We start from the raw sequence: 26721 nt of genomic DNA, 5'->3' as shown, positions 1-26721 counted from the left end.
ATAGAAAGGGTGCTATTTAAACATAAATAGTACTTCCCAAACAGGAAATCAGGGGGAATGGATAGATGATTGGACAAAATTCTGTTCCCTTCATTACTAAAATTACAAATTCTGATTAGTGGGAAAAAGAGAAAGAAATCAGTCTATTGGGGTCCTTATAGCGCAGGTTCTTGCACAGGCAAGTACTTTCAACACAGTGAACTCACACCATGAAAGTTTGGGGATAGGAGATAAATCTGTGCAAACATAAGAGCAAACATCTCTTGTGGAAGACTAAACTGAATTCATTTCAGGGTCACTCAGGAGAATTTAGACAAGAACTGAAAACAATGGAGGATATATTAAAAGAAAAAAAAAAAAAAAAAAAAAAAAAAACTCCAGCAAGAGATCCAGTGTTTGAAGGGCATGGTTGGTTCTATTTCTGGTCCTGCAATGGAAGAAATCAGATTCACCCTTGCTCTCTGGAAATAGGATTGTATTTGGAAAGCTGACAGATTTATGGGGAGAAATCCCTATTCTCAGGCACTGGCACAACAGAGATACCTTGCTGTGTGCTTGGTGCAGCCTCCCCTACCATATACCAATATCTTCTGTTGACTGACAAAGCAGTGACCTCACTCTGAAGCTGTGGTACACAAATGGATTCTCCGTAATATTTTCCATGGATTGATAAAGCAGAGTCATATCTCCCTCTCCTCGGTGCACAACGCAGTGTTATAGTTCCTACTGAAGCACACAGAGTGGCACATGAGTTTCATCACAAACGACATTGAGGATGTTTGAGGCAGTGGTCCACCTGTATGAGAGCAACTAGGTGAATATGAACCAGGGTACAGAGGCTTGGTTTATCCAGCACAGGTGTTGAGAGAGACAGACATGTTTTTCAGTTACTGTACAATGTAACCCTTGAAGTTGTAGTAATGACTGTAGGAATTCTGGTATCGACTCTTTTTTGAAAGTATATTATAAGTATTATAAGTGCCCCAAGATCTTCAGCAGTGATTCGGCTTTTTAATTGTTCTGTTTCAGCTTTTCGTAATGAAAACTTTGTAACTTGATCTCCATCTATTGTTCTTATTTTTATTTTTCTCTTGTGCTAAGGATAGAAACTAAAGGCTGTTGGTACATGGTAGTGGATGAGCTACATACTCTCCTACTCCTGTTCTGGAACAAGAAATGAAGGGTCAGCTAGCCTAGATAGACACAAAGGGTAATGAAAGGCAATATTAAGCAATTGGTATTTTTTAAACAAGAGATGAAATCACATAACTTTTATGTTTTTCTCAGCTATGTAGTTAAATATTATTATGTAGATTTGTAACAGATATATTTACAAGACTTTGTGGAAAGAGAATAATTACAGGATAAATGTAGTATTATTGACTAGAAGGCTCTATGCTTCCTTTATAGCATGATAAATAAAATATTTTATGACAGTTAATTATGCATATATTTAGAAAATATAAACACTAAAATATTTTGCTATTAAAACATAATTAATGAGGCTAAGAAAGCAGTTCAGTGGTAAAATCATTTGCTATGAATGGCTAAATATGTGAATTCAGATATCCAGGGCCCACAGAAATATGGTGCAAGTATGATACCTGGGGATAAGGGATTATGGGATTCAGAGATGAAGGATCCCCAGGAAATGATGGCTAGTTAGACTAGCTTAATTGGTGAACTCTGGAATCAAGCAAGTGATCTTGTTTCAATATATAAGATGAAGAGATACCAAGATAGAAATCCAATGTCAGCCAATAACCTCTACTCTCACTCCTACACATATGCAGACAAACACACACTGACATGTATGCAAACATATGCGTACCCATGATGCATGTCACATACACAAACATGGTTATTGAGATGCATTAATTATTTGTATGATCAAAACATCTAACAAAATATTAAAAGGGAAGTGTTATTTATTTTACTCATGGTCTATGATGATTTTGTTAATGACTAATTGACTCCAGATACTTGGGAAAACATCATGGTATGGGATGTCTCTTCATATATGTTGGACAAGAAGAAAGAGAGAATAAGTCAGGAACAGGATGCCACAAATAACCCCAAGGTTTCACTACTCTCAGTGACCAGCTTTCTCCAGTGAGGCATTCACTTCTGAAACTCCCAACATGGTGAAGCCAGCTGGGATCCTAGGATCTAACATGTGTTCTCTGTGCAGGGTTACTTCCTATTCAAACTATAGCACGATATTTAGAGAACACAATTGTATTTATTTTATATTAATTTCAATAAAAATAAACACATATCACTGTGTTACATATAATAGATGTATAAGCTGGTAGGTAACTGATTATTTATTTATATTTGCATTTTAAACATCTCATTTTCATCCGTAATGGACTCTGTCTTCCTGCATAAGTGTCATTGCTGCAAGTACATGTAGAGTAATATGTAGAAGATTCCTTGCTCATGCTGGGATTCACTTTCTTTGCCACTCTCCTTCCGCCCAAAACAACTTATAGGACAGAAATAAAAGTGAATCAAAACATATACATAAACATAACAAGTAGCAAGCAAATAGTAGTCATGATGTTAATTAAACCCAGAAAACTATTAACTCTGAATTTCTAAGAGCCTACATAATAACCTTAGACCACAAAGGTACCAAATAAAAAAGACAACATTAGGCAATTTCTGTTGACTAGCTATCAGGGAGAAATGATTCTTTATGTCAGAAAATGCAAAATTATATAAAGATTAGATGTCAAATATTTTTGTTTTGATCTTTTCCTGCACTTTTACCCTTTGCTGAAAGGAAACCTAATCACTCAACATAAACTACTTGAAATATGTTTCTCTTCCACAATAAATTCTAGTGGAGATAGATATATCAATAATAACTGTATTCTACTGCTCTGAGGAGCAATTTTCTTCTCCATGACAGCAAACATTGACTATTTTAAGATTATGACTACATTTTAAATTTATGTTTACATTACTGTCTACAGAATGCAAGATGTGATGCTTGCTTTTAGCAGCAAGATTCTTTGATGGATATAAATGGTGGCTAACAGATTATGACTCATAAGGAAGGACTGACAGCCCACTTAAGTCCATGATTCACAGGATTTCACTCTTCTGACAGAGCTCAAAGAAAAAGAAAGACTGAAGATGTTAGTAAGAATAAGTCACCATTTCTATTTGGACAAATGCAGTGTGGGAGTACCTGAGTGATTCCATTGCACTCAGGGCTTATGTATTCCTCTCTTCTTGTTGGTAGGCACTGGCAAGCGTTGGAAATACATCTGAAGGGAATTTTAAAACTCGGGTGATAAAAAAAAAGTTTTCAGAAGAACAGGGACAGCTTCAAAAATACTGCCATGGCTCATCCACATTTCACACTAAATTACTCAGTTTTCAGCTCAGGCTTCTTATTAACTCTTATAACTTACATTAAGTCATGATTGTTGTCTCTATTAGCCAGGTGGCTTGGTAACTTTTATCATCAAAGTATTCTCATTTTGCTTCCTCTGTATCTGGGTTCAGACTCAGCTTTTTCTCTTCCCAGAATTCTCTACTTCATGCTTGGTCACCCTGCCTATACTTCCTGCCTGGCTACTGACCAATCAGCATTTTATTAAAACAATACAAATGACAAATATTTACAGGGTATAAGATCATTGTCCCACAGCAATGGAGATCTGCCTGCCTCTGCCTCCCGAGTACTGGGATTAAAGGCGTGTGTCACCACTGTCCAGACATATATAAATATTTATATACATATGAAAACCAATATATATTACATTACATTTTCCTATCATTAACACATCTGTACCTCTCATATTTGTAACAGGAAACAAGTGGTACTAATATTAAGAATACTTTAGGAAAGAATAATTATTTGTTTTTTAGTATTTCATACATGAGTACTGCATTGCCATTATTTCACCCCTCCCTTTCCTAGACCCCCCACATGTATTTTCCTCTCCTTTTAAAATTCTTGACTTCTTTAATTATTATCAGTACACGTGCATCTATAAGAGGGAGGGAGGGAGGGAGAGAGAGAGAGGGAGAGGGAGAGGGAGAGAGAGGGGCCGGATCTTGTTACACATATTTAGTACATGTGTTTCAGGATAAAAAATGGGGATTGGATAAGCTATGAAGAATCTTTTTGTTTTGTTTTGTTTTTCTTTTTTTTCTTTTTATTGTTTATTTATTTATTAAAGATTTCTGCCTTCTCCCCGCCACCACCTCCCATTTCCCTCCCCCTCCCCCATAAAGTCCCCCTCCCTCATCATCCCTAAGAGTAATCCGGGTTCCCTGCCCTGTGGGAAGTCCAAGGACCACCCACCTCCATCCAGGTCTAGTAAGGTGAGCATCCAAATTGCCTAGGCTCCCACAAAGCCAGTACGTGCAGAATGATCAAAAACCCATTGCCATTGTTCTTGAGTTCTCAGTAGTCCTCATTGTCCATTATGTTCAACAAGTCCGGTTTTATCCCATGCTTTTTCAGACCCAGGCCAGCTGGCCTTGGTGAGTTCCTGATAGAACATCCCCATTGTCTCAGTGTGTGGGTGCACCCCTCGCGGTCCTAAGTTCCTTGCTCGTGCTCTGTCTCCTGCTCATGATTTGGACCTTGAGATTTCAGTCCGGTGCTCCAATGTGGGTCTTTGTCTCTGTCTCCTTTCATCGCCTAAATGTTTTTCTTTGGGTTCACCTTCTTAATTAGCTTCTCTAGGACTACGCATAATAGGCTCAACGTCCCCTATTCATGGCTAGAAACCAAATGAAGGATCTTAACCCTGGAGAAGACTGTCCCTCTCTCAGCAATCATCAATTACTTAGTGTTTCCTCTAGAGGCAAGACCTTGTGGGAATTGTCCCATCTATATTGGCATGTCAGCTAGTGGTGTCACCATGCCAATCTTGCTTGGGTTGCCATATTATTTAGATTTCATGGAAGCAGCTTTCCTGCTAGCCTCTGCCTACCAATCAGCACCCTAGTCAGCTGTCACTCTCAGTCCTTCTGGACCCTCTTCTATAACCATTCATGAGATTAGCTGTACGGGTGTGCCAACTGGAAATGGGCACCACACTGTTACTTATTCTCTACATTTTGTCCTATTGTAGTTATTTGTAGGATCTTCTGATGCATAAAGGCACCCAGTCGTTAAGTGGTCAAAGTTATACTTACCTGTGGATAGAAGTATATATGACAAAGTTAGGAAATACATTGTTTAGGAAAATGACAGTGGTAGGTGTTCTTCCAGCTCTATGACCTGAACTATGGCAAGGTTTTCAGTATCAGGCATGAATTATCTCTAATTGAGTGGGTCTTAATTCCAATTAGTTCGCCGTTAGTTACTTCCAAGTTATATATTCCATTATTACACTCTAAGGGATATCTTACCACTGGTTACTATAGTGCTCCCTAGTCTGTACTTCTCTGTAGAAATAGTGGCTTTTCCAACTTGGCAGTATTTGTGGCAATTTCTGTTACTATGAGAGCAATTCTTCAGGGAGGATACACACAGACAAGTTCCAGATAAATTTTCAAGTCTTGTTTACAAAGTGTGTGAAGACTTCAGCAATAGTGTCTTTACCTTCAAGTCCTTGGAAGTAATGAAATTCAATAACCACAGCCTATATTGTGAATTCTATTGTTTCTGATCCTCCTGAAGAACAAGAGTAAGGGAGGTTTCTCTTGCTTGGTGCAGGAGTTTTGTTAAATAGTCAATGACTTTTGAGGAAAAAAATATCACATGAAGTGACACAGTTTCATTTAAAACGTATCTCAGATGACTTCCAATTACCACTTCATAGCATGTGTACCCCACTGTGCTCTCTGGAACTGATTTTCAGTGTTGACTTTGTATTCTGACACTTTCCTTTAAATGTTGACAATTTGTCCAAGTTTTATGGTGGAATTTTAAGGATTTATTATGTTTGATATATTATCCACAACAGAAACCTAATTATTTTATTGTGGAGTTGAAGTCACTGATATTTAAATACTTATTATTGAATGGTATGTGTTGATTGCAGTAATTGGATTGTTTATTTTCTTTTATGTTTTTAATACTACTTATAGCCTCTTTATGTTCCATAGTATCCTGGTTATGCTTATTCCTTTGATTAATCTGAGTATCACTTTCAATATTCTCCAGAGGGGTGGTTAGGCATTTTTAACATAAAAATAAATTCCACATTTATTACAGAATTAACAAATAAAAGAATCCAAGTTATTTTCCTTTCACAGTCGTATCTTTCTGTTTACCATAAATTTATTATTGTTATAATTTATTTTATTTTTTATTTTTGAGATTATAACTTAATTATAACATTTCTCCCCTCCCTTCTCTTCCCTTCCTCCAAACTCTCCCATCTACCACTCACTGCTTATTCAAAGTAAAGACATCTTATTTATTAATAGTTATTATATGCATATATATTTGCAAATTTACATTAATCACTCTATGTAATGATACTTGTATTATGTTTTCAGGCTGAGTATTTGACCAATTGATGTGTTCTACCCTGGGGAAGGCTTCCTCTGCCATTCCCACCTTTCCTCAGTGGCATACAGTTTTTGTGTCGGCTGGGGACTCCTGGGCTTTCTTGTGTCTGGTTTGGCCTGGTCATTGGTGTCATTCTTGTTCAACTAATGTCTTGACAGTCCTGTTTATTAGATCTTATTGTGAAGCTTCTGATATTACTGGAGGGCACCACATGAGACACAATTTCACAACAAACTCCATGGTTCTTACTCTTTCCATCCTCTCTTCTTGAATGATCCCCAACATAGTTATGGGACTATTTTGTAGATATATCTATCTGAATTGGGCTTCAAAACTCTTTTATTATTGTCCTCTGTCTGTTGCAAAGAGAAAGATCAATCTATGAGGGCATGGATTCTTTTGTTATTTTTTGGTTTCCTTTATATGTGAGGGTATGTCTGTGTGTGCATGTGTATGTGTGTTTCTTCTTTCAGTGTTCAACATTCTTTTTTGGCTCTGCATGATTAGTGTTTTAAATGTTAAATGCTAAGGGGAATTCTTTTTTGACCATATATATTAAGTGTGTATTTCATCTATCTGTATGGCTGTGTCTTTCCTTAGTTTGAGAAATTATTTTCTCCTATGACCTTGTTGAAGTTCTTATTCATACTATTGACCAATCATTCTTCTTCATCTTTTTCTGTAATTCATGTTTTGGTCTTTATGGTATGTATCAGAATTCTTATATGATATGTATATATAATATAATAATATATTATTATATATTATTTTATAATATATAATGTTTCTTGGTCTTTGCTCGTTTGTTCTGATTCCTCTCCACTATCTTCAAGGCCAGATAGTCTGTCTTCTACTTTATCTATTCAGCTTGTAAGACTGTGGCTGGAGTTCTAAGTACTGTTAAACATGTCATCTGGGAACTAAGATCCAAACTTAGGTTTTCTAAGAGAACAGTTCCTGCTCCTATTCACAGAGTAACCTGGCCTCTGCAAAGTAATATTTTCAAATACCATCACCTAAGAATTTCCTTTTCTCATACATTCAGCATCCTATTTACTACTGTCATTTAAATCTGTCGCTTGTGATTACTTATTAAAGTAGAAAATTTTTAAGTATCATTATTTTGTTTATTGGCATTTTGCTGATATAAATTGGAGACTTTGTAAAAGTTTAATATTTTTCCAAAAATGTAGATAAATAAACAATATTTATAGGATCTGAAATTTGTTTTCCTTATCATGTTTTGTACAGTATCCAAAAGTAAGTTAAGACTATGGAAACTGAGTGGAGAGAGAAAAATACATTTTTATGAGCAGAGAGAGAGAAATGCATTTATATGAGCAGGAAGAGAAAAATACAAAAAAGTGGGCAGAAACTAATGGCAGAAAAGTTTGAATAGGGAAGAAGAAGGAAGACAGGTTAGGGAAAGGGATTTGGGGAGGGAGGACAATCAAAATTACAGATTTATGAAGAAACATACGGAAACCTATTACAATATAAACTAGCTAAAATATAACGAAATTTCAAAATAGACATACCCCATATAAGCAACATTTGCAACTACTTCTGGGTCATCTCCAACAAGAATCAAAGGATGTCATACCTACCAACAAAACAAGCAAAGATAAATTGCAAGAATAACTTTTCATCAGCTAAGAAACTTGCTTAGGGTTGCACAGTGAAGGTTTGGAAAGCTGGGATCCAGACTTCAAGAGTCAAATGCCAGAATGATACTCTCACTGGTGTGAATTATAGAATCCAGCTTCTAATAGAGCCACTTTCAACAAGGATTTTAAATTCTAACACCTAAGTTTGGGTTAATCTAGATGATTTCTAAAGTCATTCTGCAAACAAAATAAGTTTATTTACTATCATACTATATTAAATAAGCTACCACGCTCTCTCAATAGACTTTATCATTCTCTGATTGAAAATTAAATTTATAATAAATATACTTATTTCATATAAAAAACAAGCTAGGATCTATAGGGCTATTTCTCACAACAGATAAGTAGATATTCTTCCTGGTCCCTAGGAAAATTCAGAGCCTTTGATGGAAGAATCACTGATAGGATTCTGGTTTACTTTGGAATGCTCTATGATTATACCAAAGACATCAATAATTCCCTTGGAATCCATAGAAGACATGGCAATAAACCCAGGTGATTTTCAAGACTGAGAGGTCATGAAATCTGTTTTAGAGTCATTTTTGAATTGTGTTTTTATTTATTCCAGGTTCTTCACATTTCAACATTATTCCCTTTAGTAGGATTCAGGCTACTTTTTTCTCAGCCTAAACTAATTCATTAATCATTTCACTGTGGAGGTTCCTGACAGCCTTTCAGTCGTTTATCACAGTACCTGAGACAAATGGCTAGCTTGCTGTCAACAAACTTGATGTCTTAACTCATCAAAGGAAAATGCTTTGTAATAGCACTTCTTGCTTAGACATCATGGTGACAATCTTTTTGTGGATTAGTGTGAGTATAAGCTCTGTGTGTGTGTGTGTGTGTGTGTGGTGTGTGTGGTGTGAAATTTTGTGTTCATGAAACAGTAGATCTCAGATCTACTTTAGCCTGCTCAAGAAAGGTCCTTGGAATTTTTATTCTCTTTATGAATCTTGCAACAAAAAAATTCCAGGATATTATTTTGTTTCAATTACTTATATTTGGTGCATTGTCAGCTATGTAGTCATAATCACTAGTTCAGGTTTCATGTGTATTAAAAGAAATATAAAACCACCTGCTGAGAATGCTAAAGGTAGCTTTCCATAGCTTGCGGAATACTCAAACTTCCAACTCTGCCTACATGTTGCTGTATGCACCTTCAAGAGACTAAAGGAATTCCTATTTCTTGTTTGTTATAGCTAGCAATTACTATGTCAATCTATCATTCAAATCAAGCTGTTTTAACGCCAGCTAAAGCAAAGCAGACTAGTGCTTAAAGAAGTTTCTGTATCATAAAGAACAATATTTTATAAATTAAATGTACATATCTCCCTTAACACTGATATGAACATCTCAGAGTCCTTTTACACAGCTATGCACGGATTGTGTATTTATTAGTTTTCTATTGCGTTCATAAAAAGCCAAGAACAAGGCAACTGTTAAGAACAAATGTTTAATTGGGTTCACAGTTTAGAATTTATGTTTGTTGAACAAAGACATGAGAAAAAGAAGAGCTGAAAGCTCCTTGATGTGGGATTTGCCTCTGTGTGATACGAATATGTTTTATTACCGTAGGTTATTAAAGAAGGTGTTTTGGACAATGGCTTAGTAGAGTAAAGCGAGGCAGGAAATCTGAACAAATATAGAAAGAAAGTAGGCAGAGTTGAGAAAAGCCATGTAACTGCCAAAGGAGAAAGACACTAGCCGCTAACCAGAATCTTACCAGTAAACCACAGCCTCATGGCCATACACAGAATAGAAATGGGTTAATTTAAAATGTAAGACTTAGCTAGAAATATGCCTAAGCTATTGGCCTAACTGTTGTAATTAATATAGTTTCTGTGTGATTATTTGGGTCTGGGAAGCTGAGAAATGAGCAAGCAGCATATAGCTCCTATCTCAAAAATGCAACCAGAAGATGAGAGAGACAGAATGGAATGGATGAGTCTTTTTGACACCCCAAACCTGACCCCAGTGACGTACCTCTTTCAACAAAGCTACACCTCCTACCCTTCCTAAGCAGTTCCAGCAACTGGAGACCAAGTATTCAAACATGTGAGCCTATAGGAGCCAGTCTCATTCAAACCAAAATATTCTACTCCCTGGATCCCATGTGATTTTAGTCATATCATAATACAAACTACAATTAGACCTACTTCAAAAGTCCCTAAGTCTTTCTGTCTCAACGATGTTTCAAAGTTCACAGTTTCTTCTAAGTCTTAAGCCAATCTCTTAACTATTAAATTCTGTAAAATCAGAAAGCAAACTACATCCTTACAACATACAATGGCACATAATATATATTACCATTTCAGAAATGAGGAATTTGGTATAGTGAGGGAACATTGAAACAAGGGAAGACCAAAACCTAGCAGAGAAAACTTTCAGTTCTGTTCCTTTATATCCATGCCAAAGTGATTAGTTGTTACACACTCCCATCTTTGCTCCCTATTATATACATCTTCCCCGTAGTCTAATTGATTCTATTTCATGTGTTCAGCTTTTCTTGTGTGAAATCCGTGTCTTTAACATGATGGGTGTCTAAGCAACACAGGCTTCCCTTACAGCTTCATGCAATGGCCTTTCAGAGACCTTTACCCTTTAGGACCTTTATGTAGGGACTGCCCTGCATAGTTTGTACTCTGTGGATTTCTCAGCAGTTTAGGAGAGCCACTCCCAGTTTTCTGTCATTCAAGGTCCTATTAGGATGATCCATTAAAGACTGGAGCCATGCATAAAGGATTCAACTTATTTTCTAGTCCATGGTTTCAAAGCCATCTACATTATACATACGTGCGCGCGCACACACACACACACACACACACACGGCTTATTCACAGCAATAGCACACTTCCAAGTACTAGATTTTGTTAGTTACTTTTCTATTGCTGTGCTAAAATACCATGACCAAGAAAACTTACAAAATAAATCATTTAATTGGATTATAGCTTCAGAGGGTGAGAGTCCATGATGGTGAATTTCAAGCATGGTGGCAGAAAACTCACATAAATACTGGGTAAAAATCTTTTATTTCACTATATCACACTTAGCATCATCATAAACAAAAACAAAAACAAGTAATTGTTCAACTCTATATTTGGTAGCACAGAATCCTAAACAGTACAATTTTTAAAGATAATATCACATATTTATGGATTATTTAATTGATAGGTGTGTGTGTACATGTGTGAGTGTGTATGCCACTGTGCATGTTCAGAGGAGCTCTCAGCATCAATCACTATGCCTAAAGATAACTTTAAAGGCAAACAAAAGAATGTGTTTTATGCTGGACTTGCAAGAATTTCTTGTCCCCATTGCATTAGTGACTCTTTCCCCTCACCCTGGAATGTTGGTGGTCACACGTATCCAGCACCGTCCTGTGTCTCCAAACCCCCACCTCTTCACACACGGGTATGCCTCATATTTATCAGCATCCTCTTTCTTCTAGGCTAGCCTCAATCTTGCCTACCTAGATGGTGGTCTCTAATTATCTTGTGCAAGTTTCATTATGTTTTTCCAGCCCCAATTGTTTTTTCTCACTGTATAAACCAAGCAGATGAATTTATCAATAAGAAACTAGCTTTTAATTTGTCTACATTGTATGCTAAAACTCTTATTATCCATTTAAATATCTTTTTTCCCTATCCTAGAAAACACTTGACAAACTTCAGATGTTTCTCATTAGCAGTCTTTATTCTTACACCCAATTACCCTATGTTAAAGAATACAGTATTTTCCATTTACAAATGCTTAACACCACACCAGTTAGCACTATTCACTGGTTTTGATTTTAGCTTTTATTCCCAAATATTTTATTTATTATTCTTGCTCTCAATTAAGAAGGCATATTTTAATTCTAAACATGTATTTCTGTTTTAATTTCTCTTTATCTTGGTATTGTATGTCATTTTTTTCCTATGAGTCTTATTCTCAAACCCACAGTAAATGCCACACTGGGTTTATAGCTCAAACAAACTGCCACAGGCATACTATGATTTAGCTTGTTGTGGCTGAGAGATATAGCTGATTATATAGTTATATTTGAAGTTTTTAACTACCCAATTTTAGTTTCCTTTGGTCTCTAATTTTTAACTATGTGATGGATGGATTCCTTATGAACATATATTCTTAAGATTAACAAATCAGAGCTGGGCAGTGGTGTCACATGCTTTAATCCCACCATTTGGGAAGAAGAGGCAGGCAGCTCTCAATTATTTCAAGACCAGCCTGATCTACAAAGTGAGTTCCAGGACAGCCAGGAATGTTACACAGAGAAACCTGTTTGGAAAAAATAAAGATTAACAAGTCAGTTGATGTAATCAATCCAAGTTCTAAAATAAAATATTTATAAACACACCTACAATAACTTTTTAATTTCTGGAAGTTTGTGTAACTTTTGTATTGCTATTGCATCTCACTGCAATTGGACTCATCATTCTTTTACATTAAATATTCAGAAAGATTGTGATAGGGATATATGTTGCTATAGAAACGTCATCCTGCTAGCACTTAAAATTCTTAAAGTTATATTTTTTTTAAAATTTGATACAAGTATAACATTTTTGCTAGAGCGCGTGTGTGTGTATCACTTGTATTTGTATACATTCACATATAAAACTATAAAAGATGTTTATATACTTATATATATATATATGATCTGAAAATACAGTTCATAAAATTTGAGATTTTTTAAGTTGGTAATAGTGTCTTAAATACAAAACTACTTTTACAAAGGTTCATAAATAATAAAATCAAACTTTTAAAATATAGTATAGTTTTGAGTATTTATATAGATTTTAAGCTTAGTAATTGTTTATAAAATTAGAATATGTAAATAAGACCAAGCAGGATCACATTCATAAAGATAGATGTATTAAATTAGTATCTATTGTAGCAGAATAGTAGGGTCAAAATATGACTTATTAATTGGAAATGCCATCTTGTTGGATTCTAGAATCACTATGAGAGGAGACATTAATTTTTATATGTTTATAATGGAGTGTTCAGATTGGGTTTATTGAGATAGGAAAACCCACTCTAAAGGTAAACAACCTCGTTACATGGACTGAAAATCCAGACGGAATAAAAAGGAGAAAGCAAGTTGAATACCAGCAGTCATTCTTTTGCTTCCTTAATAATTGCAATATGACCCGTTGTCCTGAGTTCCTGCTGCCTTGATTTCCTCACCATGATGAACTGTACTCTCACATTATGAGCCATGACAAATTTTCTTTCTGAAGTTGTTTTTGTCCAGTGCTTCCTGAAAGCAAGAAGAAAAGCAACTTATGCAAACTACAATCTGAGGGTGATACGATACAGCCTATAGCAGGCCAACCACAGAACTTTTGATGTCACTCTTAATCAAGCCATATAGGTGTACTCGAAGTTCCATCTCTAAGGGGCATATCATACTCTGAGAGTATGCAAGCTCAATTCTCAGCCTGCAGGATTTTCTGTAACTTTTCTGGTACCTACATAAGTGTAAACATATCTGCACACACACAGAGAAACATACATATACATAAATAAAACTAAGATCTTCAAAAATGAACATGAATATGCAGCCAACTGAATTATCAGCATTGCATTTAACAGCCTCTCATTCTTTGCACCATAAACTAAACATAAATGTCCACTCTTATCATCCTCATACTGAAGTCCTCTGCAGATTCAGACTGTTTGGTCTTTGCAGTATTTCCTATTATTTTTCCATAAGGTTTTCCCTTTTTGGAGTGGAAAACATAACCTAATTTTCTATAATAAGGAGTAAGTTTTCAAACCAATACTATTGCATTTATTACTACTGGCTAATAACTAGGTAGTATGAAGTCAAATTTATTTCATCAAGGGATCATTAAGACCTTTAATAAAGCCATTGTTAACTATACTAATCATAAAACAATAAAAGCTGATCATATGCTGCTACTCCAGTCAATAAACTCAAATCCAGCTTTAAAGAGTTTGATAGAAAAAAAAAATGGTTTTTGGCTCAGTGTAAATTTATCCACTCATCTCTGTCAATGCCTACCCACAAAAGACAAGGGGATTTCTGACTGAAATGTGTAAAAAGCCAGTCTATTGGCAAATCATTTTTCAAATAAAAATTCAAAAAGAGATCATATGCACTATTAATCAAGAGCTTAGAACATCAGGGATTCACTGTTTGATTTTGACAAAACAATATGCTTGAGTTTTCCAACGCCTAATTAACACCTTTGATCAATGGCATTTTCATACAATAGTGCCTCATTCTGTGAACGTTAATGGTATAGTAGATATGTTTGATCAGTATTAAAGAAGCTGATTTAATCTATTTCCAGTAATTTGAAGGGTATTATTTTAATTTCTACTGCTCTCTATCCACAGCTTTGTCGATTTGAATGTGTAATTTGCTGGATTTCTCCATCTGTCGTTCATAAACACAGCACTAAAGAATATTAATTAGCATAGGGTAAAACTAAGAGTCATAATAATAAAAGAGGTAGTTTTAAATTGACGGTATCACCAGCTTCAACATGGATATTATCCTAACAAAACAGAATACGTAGGCAGGTGGAACTTAAGAATGATTTATCTTTCATAAGGGACAAGTTTGGCCTTAGAGGTAGAAGTTCACTAAAGATCAACTTTATATTGGAATCAGGAATCCCAAATTCTTCAGAAAGAGCAGCTAAAATCTTTAATCTAGAGATAAAATGTCAGTGAAACCCTTCAGAATTGATCTGGTAGCTCTAAGCAAGCACTGATGGCTGAGAATGAATGTGTTTGGCATGATAAAAATCTCACAGAGCAGAGAAGCTGTGATTCTGAAAGGCTTGCCTTTTCTTATGAATGGAACAGACATATGAAATGAATGAATCAAGTGTAAAGAATTGCTATGATTCCAGGATTCAAGCAGCAGAGTGTGAGTTCTGCCTTAAAATGACAGGACTTTTTTTTTTTTTTTAACTACCTGTCTGTATAGACATCCAATATGGTGATTTGCTTTGGGTGGAGCCAGCTAGAGTTATGGCTGTGATTAGGGTCATTGAAATCCCTATAAAACCCATATTAAAACTCAACACTTAGTACAATGCTACTAAGATGTAAGACCTGAATTAGAGTTGTTTGCCATCAGAATTAGGATTAGTGTCCTTACAAGGTTTAGATTGAAGGAGGTACCCTCTCCTGTGGTTTCACCTCCTACAGTATGAGATGACAGCAAATCCCTCTGAAGACTGCAGCCTCAAGTGCAAGCCTGCAAAGACCCTCAAGCTGCAGCCTCTAGTTCAGATTTTCCAGCCGTCAGAATTATAAGAAAAAGATGAATGTTATTGTACCATAGTAGTTAGAAAAATGAATATTAATTATTCATTGGTTATATTTTGTTACAGCAGCGCCAATGGGCTGAGACAATGGCTGTCTTGGGGGAGGGGGCAATATTTGGGAGGAGGGGAGGGAAATGGGAAACGGGGAGAAGGTGGAAATTTTAATTAAAAAAGAATAAAAAAAAGAAATATAAGTAAACAATAAAAAACAAAACAACCAGAAAAAAAACAAGCAATTTTCTCCTCAAAGTGGTACTTACTAGTTGGCGATTTGTTGATCATGGCATTGATGTTGGAAAGAATTGTCTGTATTTTAAGTTTTTGTTTTCATCTGCTTTTCTGCTGCTATAAGAGATTTTCTGAAATTAATATTTTAAACTTTTCATTGTTTTTCTGTTTCTAATATCAAAATACACTATTTTTAATAAATAAACTTTCCATTATCTGAATGAAAAAAAAAATTGATACAATATCAAGTGGTCTCCAGTGAGATACCAAGATGGCCAGTAGGGGTTCTCAGAAAACCATCCTCCTATAACTCTGAGATATTGATTAAATGGTTGCAAGAAATGCCTTACTCACTTTTAAACGTCTTAGTGGATTCTGTTCATCTCCAAAGGAATATCTGTGACTATGGTTTCAGTAACTCTGCAGAGAATATTGGAAAGTGTAGAACTCCTTTAGAAAATATGCTGGACCCTCCCCAGTCCAGAATGTAATAGCTGAATCACTCTTTGTATTATTATTATTTTATCTTTTTCATTAATTCATTAATTATTTAATTTTACATTCCAACCGCAGCCTCTCCTCCCTCCACTCTCCCACCCCTATGCTACCTTCCATAAGGCAGTTTGTTTTGCCATACTTTACTGCTGCCCCAGGGGAAGCCTACCAATTTTGAATTACTCTTTTTAATTTTTTTATTGTTTTTATTGAGCTATATATTTTTCTCCATTCCCTCCCTTCCTCTCCCTTCCCTTTCTACCCTCTCCCATGGTCCCCATGCTCCCAACTTACTCAGGAGATCTTGTCTTTTTCTACTTCCTACATAGATTAGATCCATGTATGTCTCTCTAGATAACATATCTAGGTTCTCTGGAATTATGAATTATAGAGTATTTTTTCTTAGTTTTATTTCCAAAAACCACTTATGAGTGAGTACATATGATATTTGCCTTTCTTGATCTGGGTTACCTCACTCAATATGATGTTTTCTAGATCCATCCATTTGTCCACAAATTTCAAGATGTCATTATTTTTTTCTGCCGTGTAGTACTCTATTGTATAAATCTACCATATTCCCCTTATTCCAGTAGAACTTCAAGTATTATATTGAGAGATATAAAAGATGCTCAATCATACCACAAGGAGACTTGCTCATCTATGTTCATAGCAGTATTCATAATAGCCAGAGCCTGGAGACAACTTGATGGCCCTTAACTAAAAGAATAGATAAAGAAAATGTGGTATATTTACACAATGGAGTATACTCAGCTGTAAAAACAATGGCATCATGAAATTTGCAGGCAAATGAATAGAACTAGAAAAAAATCATCCTGAGTTAGGTATCCCACACTGAGAAAGACAAACATGGTAGGTATTCACTCGTAAGTGAACAATGAGTATAAAGTAAGGGATAACCAGGCTGTAATCCACAGACCTAGAGAGACAAGGTAACTTCACTCCACACCCAATATCCCTACAAAGGGTAGGTAACAAGGAGGGCCCAAAGAGGGATGAATGGATTTCCCTGGGAGGGGAAAATAGAAGAGATCTCCTGGGCAAAATTGGGGTAGGACCAAGGTGGAGGGGGATGGGAATATGAGAGATCATGTTGGGTGGGTTGGGGTGGGACAGAGGGAAAGAATAATTAATGAGATCTCTTGATAGTGGGGACATTTTGGGCTAAGGGAGAAATCTGGTTCCAGGGAAACTTCTAGGAATCCACAAGGGTGAACCCCAGTTAAGACTCCTAGTAATAGTGAAGAGGGTGCCTAAACTGGTCATATTCTGCAATCAGATTCATGACTACCCTAATTGTCATCAGAGAGCCTTCATCCAGTAACTGATGTAAGCAGATGCTGAGATCCACAGCCAAGCACTGGGTCAAGCTCCAGAAGTCCTGTTGAAGAGAAGGAGGAGGAATTGTACAAGACCGGGGTACTAAAGTCATGAGCTTCATGGGACAGACCTTGGCCCTCTGCATGTGTGTGACAGTTGTGTAGCTTGGTCTCTTTTTGGACTCCTAGTAGTGGGATCAGGACCTATTCCTGGAGATTAACCCATGCCTAGACTTGATGCGGGGTGGGGGGGGGAGCTTTTTCTTGACTCAATTTCATGTACCATATTTTGCTCACACCCATGGAAGGCCTGTCCCTTTCTGGAGAGCCTGAGCAGGAGGTGATGATGGACAGGAATCAGAAGGAATGTGACAGGAGAGAAGAGTGGGAAAAGAGGGAGGGGAGAGTGTGATCTGGATGTAAAGTAAGTGAAAATTAACTAATAAAAAAAGAAGAAATGGCAGATCTATTACAAGACCTGACACCTCAGTCAAGCAAACATTTACAAAGACCGCAGAAAACCTCAGAAGAGTCAAGACAGAGTCCTCCCTTTTACTTTGTATAGCAATATCTCAGTCTCACCTGAAGACTCAATCCCTCATCCAGGAGACAGAGGGGCTTTCTTTCCTGCCAATTGTCAGTTTTATGAAGAGCTCAGAATGGCCTTTAAGTAGTTTCAACTTTCAATTCAGAATAGCTGTGCCTGTATTCATTACTAAAAAGTCAATCTTTGAACAACAGGACTTCCAAATGACATCATGAAATAAGAAACAAAGCTTCCTCAAGTTACTGAAAAGATCATTCTCTTCCCCCATGTCTGTACATTATGACTCTGGAAAAGAAACAACAAAATATTAAATAAATTATTTTTCAAGTATCTAAGATACCATCAGAGCCAGGACCCTAACAGTTCCATTTACTTTTTAAGTAGATGCTAACATTCTATAAAATCAGTAGCTACTAGATCCCTGAAATCTAAATAGAGTAGGAAATCAATGATATAGATGAACTGGCTCAAAATACAGTCTATTAGAATTGAACTTTTCAGAGCTATGAATAAGACATAGAGCCCACACATAGAGTGACACCCACAGATGTGCTGAGGATTACAATGCACTTCCTTGCACAGCTTGTGTTTATCCTAGGAATAAAAAAAGAGGTATTAGTTATCCACCACTGCATAAAAATTAGTCCAAGCCTGTACTAGCTGGTTTTGTCAACTTGATACAAACATAGACACAGCTGAAATGAGGGAATTGTAATTGCTTGTCTGGGATTCCTAGCTCCAAATCTTCAGATGTGAGCATACAACATTGAGCAACTACGGAAACCAAGTAAAAATAACTACCACCCCTCACCAAAGAAGTTTCTCTTATAGCAAATAGAGAACATCACAGAAAATCACAACAAGACATATTGCAGAGATGAAGAGATTATCGGAACCCAGTACCAGTGGATACATCTGCATCACAGCTTCTGCATCTATGGCTCAGGAAACATCAAGGAAGAGGGGTCAGAAAGATAATAAGAACCAGAATCTGAGGAAGTCTTTTGTAAATCAGTCTCTCCTGGAAATGGCTCCACAAATAATTTCTGAACAAGGAAGGGCACGATCATTAGAACTGGTCATGCAGAAGAAGGTGAGATAGATCTCATGAGGTCCTGCCCCTAGACAAGGACCTGCTGTAGGTAACTAATGATTGCTGCAAAAGAATTAGCCTCTCCCAGTAACGAACCCCCTGATTCAGTTATCCAGTTCAAAATGGCCAGTCCCAAAATCATATGTGCTCAAACAAGGCTACTTTTATTAATTTGTTATATATACATGCACATTTATACAACAATAATAATCAATGTAAAAGAGACTAGTAATTTTGAGAGTTGGGTTGACATGAAAGAATTGGAAGGAGACTGGGGTGGATGAAGGAAAATAAAGGGAAATGTGATGTAATTATTTTTTAACTAAACTATATTTTTAAAAAGTGACCATAGCAAATTAAAAAAACTGTGTGGATTCAAAATCCATACATATAAGCAAATTAATGGTCCATAGATTATCCTTGGATTTGGATAGCAGTTACAAAATAGGTAACCTGAAATGGATTTACACATAACAATTAATAAGAACTTTCATAAAAATCTCTTGAATGATACTTTGAATGGCTACAAACGACAGTGCAACTTACCTCAGAAAAAAACATTCATACATTTGAAATGTAAAGTCAGGAATACAAATGATATAACATATAGAGAAAAGGATGAGAAAAAATACTTCCATGAGATTTGCTACTAGGCAAGTCTTTAAGGCACTTCTCTGAGTAATGATCGATATGGAAAGGAACCATTTACTATGGGTGGTGCCATCCCTCAGCAGGTGGCCCTGGTTGTATATAAAAGTTGGATAATCAACCCATTATGAATTAGCCATTAGTAAGAATTAGTAAGAAGAATTTCTGCTGAACTGGACTCTGCTTCAGCTTCTGACTCCAGGTTCCTGCCTTGTGTTCCTAATTGGCCTTTCCTTTGTGTTGGATTACAACTGTAAACTCAAATAGACCCTTTCCTCCTTAAGTTACTTTTGGTCATGATGTTTTACCGTGGCAATAGAAACCCTGACTAACACAGACATTTAACGGCTTAAATATCTGCTCTCTCAATGGTTTCAGCATGACGCCCACTGAAGCGTCTTAGAAAACTGTCATCCAATGGCTAGGTTCCTTCTAGCTCTCCCATCTACAGATGTTCCCAAATTATGATAGCTTGGTGTCTATGTTATTCCTGTGATAAAACACCATGACCAAAAGCAACTTGTTGAGTAAAGGATTATTTTCAATCTCATTTCCATGTAACAGTTCATCATCAAAATCAGTGAAGGCAACAGACAAAACCGGGCAGGAACCTGGAGGCAGGAGCCTATGCTGAGGCCATGGAGGGGCGCTGCTTACTGGCTTGCTCATCATGGCTTGCTCAGTCTGCTTTTTTATAGAAGCCAAGACTAGCAGTCCAGGAATGACTCACTCCACTCACAATGGGGTGGATCTTTACATATCAATCACTAATTAAGAAAATGCCTGCAGACTTGCCTACAGCCTGATCTTAATGGAGGCATTTTGGTTTCTTTTTTTCTTTTTGAAAAATTCAAGATGATTTTTTTATTTCAATTCACTCTTCCTATTTTATACAGGTGGCTTACAGATCCTTTTTAAACACATATTTTTATTTATTATTTTTGTTAAATTTATTTATTATTTTATATCCTGGCTGGAGTGTCTTATCCCTCCTCCCCTCCCATTCTCTTCCCACCTCCCTTCTGCCCTGCTCCCACTCCACTTCTCTGTTTCTATTCAGAAAGGGGCAACAATGCATAACATATCCAGTTGAGGTAGTACTAAGTTTCTTTCCTCATGTTAAGGCTTGGTAAGAGAAGTCAGTATGAGGAATAGGTTCCCAAAAGCCTGCCAGAGCATCAGAGACGGGCCTTGCTTTCACTGCTAGGAGTCCAAAGGGAAAGAGAAAGTGTAGTACAAACCAGAGAGGGGGCCTCAAAGTCATCAGAAGGAAATTCACAGACACAACTAACGAATCCACATGGAAATGACGTAGGCCCATGGGTGACAGCTGTACAGTCCGGAGGCATTTTCTTCAGTGAGGTTCTCTCCTCTCAGGCTGCCTCAGTTTGGGTCAGGTTGACATGAAACTAGCAATCACACTTGACTTATGATTTTCTAACTTCATAATGGCATAAAATTAATATATACACAGTAGTGAGTTTTGAATTTTGGCATTTTGTCATGCCAGTGATACGTGTTACAGACTCTTGCACAATGCTACAGTGGGTTACAGGTTCTCATCAGTCACCTGACCATAAGTATACACAGCAATGCTCCACACTATTGCTGATTTCCAAGCTATAATGCTTGATACCTGGATGTGTTAAATGCATTTTAAATGCTGTTATTTTCCATTCACAAAAACTTCATTAAAATATGTAGTTATAAATTATAGACATCCATATTAAGGTATATTCATAGTAGTATCAGAATCTCTATCAATTATCCATTACAATATATCAAATATATCATGTTTTAACACCTTAAATTGTATTTATTTTCTTATGTTTCCTGTGGTAAGAACCTAACTATGCATTAACTGGGTGACTTATACTCTTACATTGGAATACAAACCTTATGTGGGGTTAAGGTCAATCAATGCTTGTGTCTGCTAGTAAGATTCAGGTTTTATCCAGATAGTCATAGGAGACACCTTATCCTTTGTTTTGAAATCACTACAGGTGACTATTCACAATTTAGCATATTCCACATCCACAGATAACTGAAAAAATTAATAAAAGTATAAAAAGAGGGAAAGAAGAAGGAACATACAACTTTACCACCATACAAATTAATAAAACAATAAGTTAGTTAAATATATCTCACTTTTCAACTTTCTTGGGATTACACCAGTTATAATTTCCAAGAGCCATTTCATTTATCAGAAGTTGTTGTTTGAGGTCTCCTGTATGGTTGGACCAAGCCCAGGATCTCTTTACGGTGTTCATGAGTGCTAGAATGGAATCGTTACTGCCCTCTGCTGAACACTCATGGAAAACTTGTGTCCTGAGTTCTCAACAGGTCAGGAATAAGATTTATCAATGTGTCGCTTCCACTTGGCCCTTTCGTTGCGTCAGCCTCTCTATTTTAATCTTCTTTCAAAATTAACACACGTTAACTACTATCTTTAAAGTCACCTTAATTGGTATCATAATCCCTGCTCTGTCTTTTAAGTCTACTACTCCTACAAAGCCTACATCTTAAATTTTGTTCTGACATCTCTCTCAGAGAGGTTGTAACATAAGTGACAGTTGTATGGAGCCTCGTGGATTACTGTTTGGTCTCCACTAGCAGTCAAAATCAAGCCCTAAGAACATGTTTCAAGCAGAAATAGGGCATTGCTTCACTTGAAAGCTCTGGAGATGTGTTCCTGATGCCTTTCTCCTCTAATAACTGTCATCATACATGTTCCAGGACTGCAGTCAGGCTTCAATGACATTTCCAATGTAGCCTGCAGAATCAATTGATAAATAGACACAATGGTGGTTTGTCTCTTGCGTTAGAGAGATAAATGGATGTATTCAAAGATAGTAGATTCCCAGAAATGTACCAAAGTCCCTGATATGCTGTAAGATTTATCTTGCCCCCTTAGCCTTGTTTTTCTAAGGTATCTTCTATATGTGCTATTTCCTGCCCACTAGATATGAATGGTTTAATACTATTACTTTAATTGTTTTACTAGCCAGACGTATGTCAACATAGTCAAGACATTTCTGGACTTTATTATACATAGGATATGAAGGAATGACAAGGTTCTGTGGTTGTTCTTCTAAAGGAATCCATTTTTCCCTTTCAGAAGCACACTGCATTGTCTTCTTTTTAAACTGAAAATAGTAGGGCAAAAAACATTGGCAAGATGAACAGCTGAACCATGGATGCCAGAGGCTATATAGATGTTATAGCATACAGATAAACTTCCAGAAACTCAGCTACAATTAATAACACCATCTGATTAAGTTTGCAATAATTTCCTGTCATTCTCACTGATCCATCTGGCTCTTGCCGTGACCAAACAAGCAATTTAAAAGTGGATTGTGGTAGGAAGCACAACCTTGCATCTACAAAGTGTTTGAAAATAACATTAATCTCTTCCTTTTCCTGATGGACCTGATTCTGCTTTTGGCTCCTTGCCTTGATAAAGCATAGTCACACATCCAAGGACTTCTTGTCCTTCTCCACCTTAAAAGTATATGCCCCAGAGGTTAGGGAATTAATTTGAGGTTGTCAGTTGCTACATATGTTCACACTAGGCAGTGAAGAGTCCTCAGTTCACATTGGCAATATTGTTTCTTGTTACACATACTCTTGAATCAGTCCTTCTCTAACTGCCTGTGATTCCTGCAATGGAATAAAATTCCGGTTCTGTGGCCTGGGGATAAGCCTCAGTGGATAAGAGTACTTACTGCTCTTGCAGAGGATCAGAGAATTGTTTTTCCAGCATCCACACTAGCTGGTTTACAACTGGCTGTAACTACAGATTCCTGAGATCTTCTGTCCTCTTCTTATCTCCATGGCACTGGCATGTATATGCTTATACTAACAGACACGTACACACATACACGCAAGCACATACAATTATAACTTTGGATCTAGTGGCTATAAAAGGCAGTAGAATTAATAGGAAAAGGTACTTGCATAAGGCTGGAGAGATGGTTCATTTCGTAAAGTGCTTGTGTTGTGGTGTGTGAACCTGGGCTTGACCTCCAGCATGCTTCCCCTATCACAAACACACAGTCACAGTGGCACAAGCCTATAATTTCATTACTGGGCACCTGTAGACAGGAGGATCATTGGAGCTTGCTGGCCAGCTAGTGTAGCAAGATTGACAGGTTCAGGTATAGTGAGAGACTTTATATAAAAAAAACAAAGTGGAGAGTGATTGATGAAGATGCTAAGCATCAACCTCTGGCTTCCACAAGTATCTGAGCATGTGCCCTCACTGACACAAAAGTGCACACACAGGGAGATGCTTGGAGTCCCTTATAAAATGTGTACCAGATATAGTTTGGGTTGGTTTTAGAGGGTTTGGAGAGCCTCGGGGGTGACTCTTTTTGGACATGTATTACTGTCCTTCCAACTAGTGTGATCTTTGATTACATAATGGAATTTTTGGCTCTTCCATCCTTACATCCAGGTCCTTTATTTATTCCCCATATTTAAGTGTGTAAGTGTCATGGCAACCGACTATCTCAGCGCCTGGCCTGCCATCTGCATCTACATACTGCACTGCCTGTATCAACAAAGGAGGTAGTCAATCATATGTATATCCTTTGCACCTTTCGCTGAGAAACTTACCTCTCTTTTAGTTTCTTATTGTAGTGATCAGTGGAGTCTGTATAATAAATATTCAAAACTACAGACCATAATGTGTAGTTACAGAATAAAAGACGTGAATGAGGATTGTGTTTCTCACTTGTATAGTCTTGTTGATTATATTAATTTCTATTTCTCTACTTATAGAAAATATATATACAGTCAGAGTCATCAAGGAAAATATGCTAAAAATAGGAAGCTTTCTGAATGAAATATTTAAGGGGGAATTCTTCTGCAGATGCAAGGTGATAGGTAATAAAATATTGGTTCAAAGATTTGTACCCCAAAATCCTGCATTCAAATGCATCTCTGGAGACTGCTAATTGTATGATATTGAAAAGTTGTTGAGACTTATTGTCACCTCAATATCTTTAAAAATGAGGACAAAATGCAACCTACCCTATTGTGTTCTGCTAGAGAATGGAAGAGTTTGTGTAATCTTAAGTCCAGAGTTAATAAAACAGTTTAAATTGTGACTATTATCAGAACTCTTCAAAAAGTTTTTGTTGTTTGTCCACTAAAGCTTATACTGGCTAGCTTTAATTGTCAGCTCGACACCAGCTAGAATTACCTGGAAAGAGTCTTATTGAGGAGTTATCTAGGTTTTTTTGGCCTGTAGTCTCTTTCTGGTGAATTGTCTCTATGTCAAATGAGATGAGAGTACCTCCCCTGAATGGAGTGCCATCACTTTTGTGCTGGGCCAATAGCTGTATAAGAATGAAGAAGGCTATCTGTGCATACGTAGCAAGCAGAGATCCCTGTAGTGTGAATTCTAACTGATCTTAATAATCAAAACTTGGAGTGAGATGGGGGCAAGGTGAGGGTGAGCGATCAGAGAAGTAGAACAGCCAGCCACTAGTTCTTACCTCTACAAAATCCTCAGACCGAATGTTGTGTCCTGTCTCTACAAGTGCTTAGACTAAATGCCTTCTCTACAAAACCTCAGACTGACTCCTGAGCTCCTATCTCCTCCTGCCTTATATTCCTCTCTCCACCCAGCCATATCACTTTCTGTAATCCACCTGGGATTAAAGGTATAAACCACCATCACTTGTCTCTGTTTCTCTTTTAGGCTGAATCAATTTCATATAGCCTAGGGTGGCCTTGAACTCACAGAGATCCATCTGTCTCTGTCTCTTGAGTGCTGGGATTAAAGGTGTGTGCCACCACTGCCTGGCCTCTTTGTCTAACTCCACACTCGGATTTTCCAGAAAGCTTTATTTGTTAAAGCGCAAACAAAATATCACCACAGATCCCTGTATTTATGCTTTTTTTGATCTTGACTTTATATGTTTTAAGCTCTTGCCTTCTTTCCCACAGTAAAGGGCAATGGAATTTTTACCAATCACAGCATCCTAAATGAAATTAGATACTGTAATAATAAATTACACTTGGTCAGAATTAAACATGAGTTTGTTTCCCAAAACTAGGTAGGTTCTGAAGTACACAATGCAGGCCTCTTTTTTTCTGGCAAAATCTAGCTTGTCAATTTGCAAGTAGCAATCTTCTGACACATTCTTCTCTGGGAGTGGTGCAGAGGAATCAAAGATCATGTCTTTTTCTTCAAGAACACTAACCCAATCCTGTAATTCCACCCTAATGACCTTATCTATTCCAAATCAAATTCCATCCTCTACTTCCAGCACCTGACTTCACCACAGAAATTTTGGAGACATTCAAGTCAGTCCATTCCACTAATTATTACTTAAACACTAAAATTTTACATATATCTTATGAGTCAACCTTCAAATTATTATTTCTATGTTGGCTATTAGAAAGCTGTGGCTGAGATACTCTGAAAGGGTACACTCTGACCACTGCTTTCTCCCACACTACTGTAGCACCATAATGCAGTACACTTTGCAGTATAAATTACTGCCGCTTTCCTGCATTATTAGATGGCTCTGTATCTATCTCCTCTAAACTGAAAGATTTCCTTCTGGAAGCAGAAGGGAGCCTTTGTAAAACTCGTGAAGCTAAGGAAAGTTTTAAGACTTGAGAAGTTTAGAAAGTTGCAAAGTCACAAGGCCCCTCTCTGATGTTATACAAGCATTAACATCTGCGGAGGGAGAGGAGGTATGCTAGTTTGGGGAAGGGTACAGGAGTTACCAGAAGTTGATCAGGGAACTCCAGAGGTGCATCTTTCAGAAGTCTTCATCAATGCTTTGATGGCCTGTCAGTGAATCATCTTCCCATGTCAGCTATTCTTCTAAGTAACCCCAATAAACTCTTTGGTTCACTAAGACAAACTTTGGGTGAAACCATTCCTCTGCT

Source organism: Chionomys nivalis, chromosome 14 (assembly GCF_950005125.1).
Source record: "Chionomys nivalis chromosome 14, mChiNiv1.1, whole genome shotgun sequence".
Taxonomy (NCBI): domain Eukaryota; kingdom Metazoa; phylum Chordata; class Mammalia; order Rodentia; family Cricetidae; genus Chionomys; species Chionomys nivalis.
Note: the sequence above shows the minus strand (reverse complement) of the source record.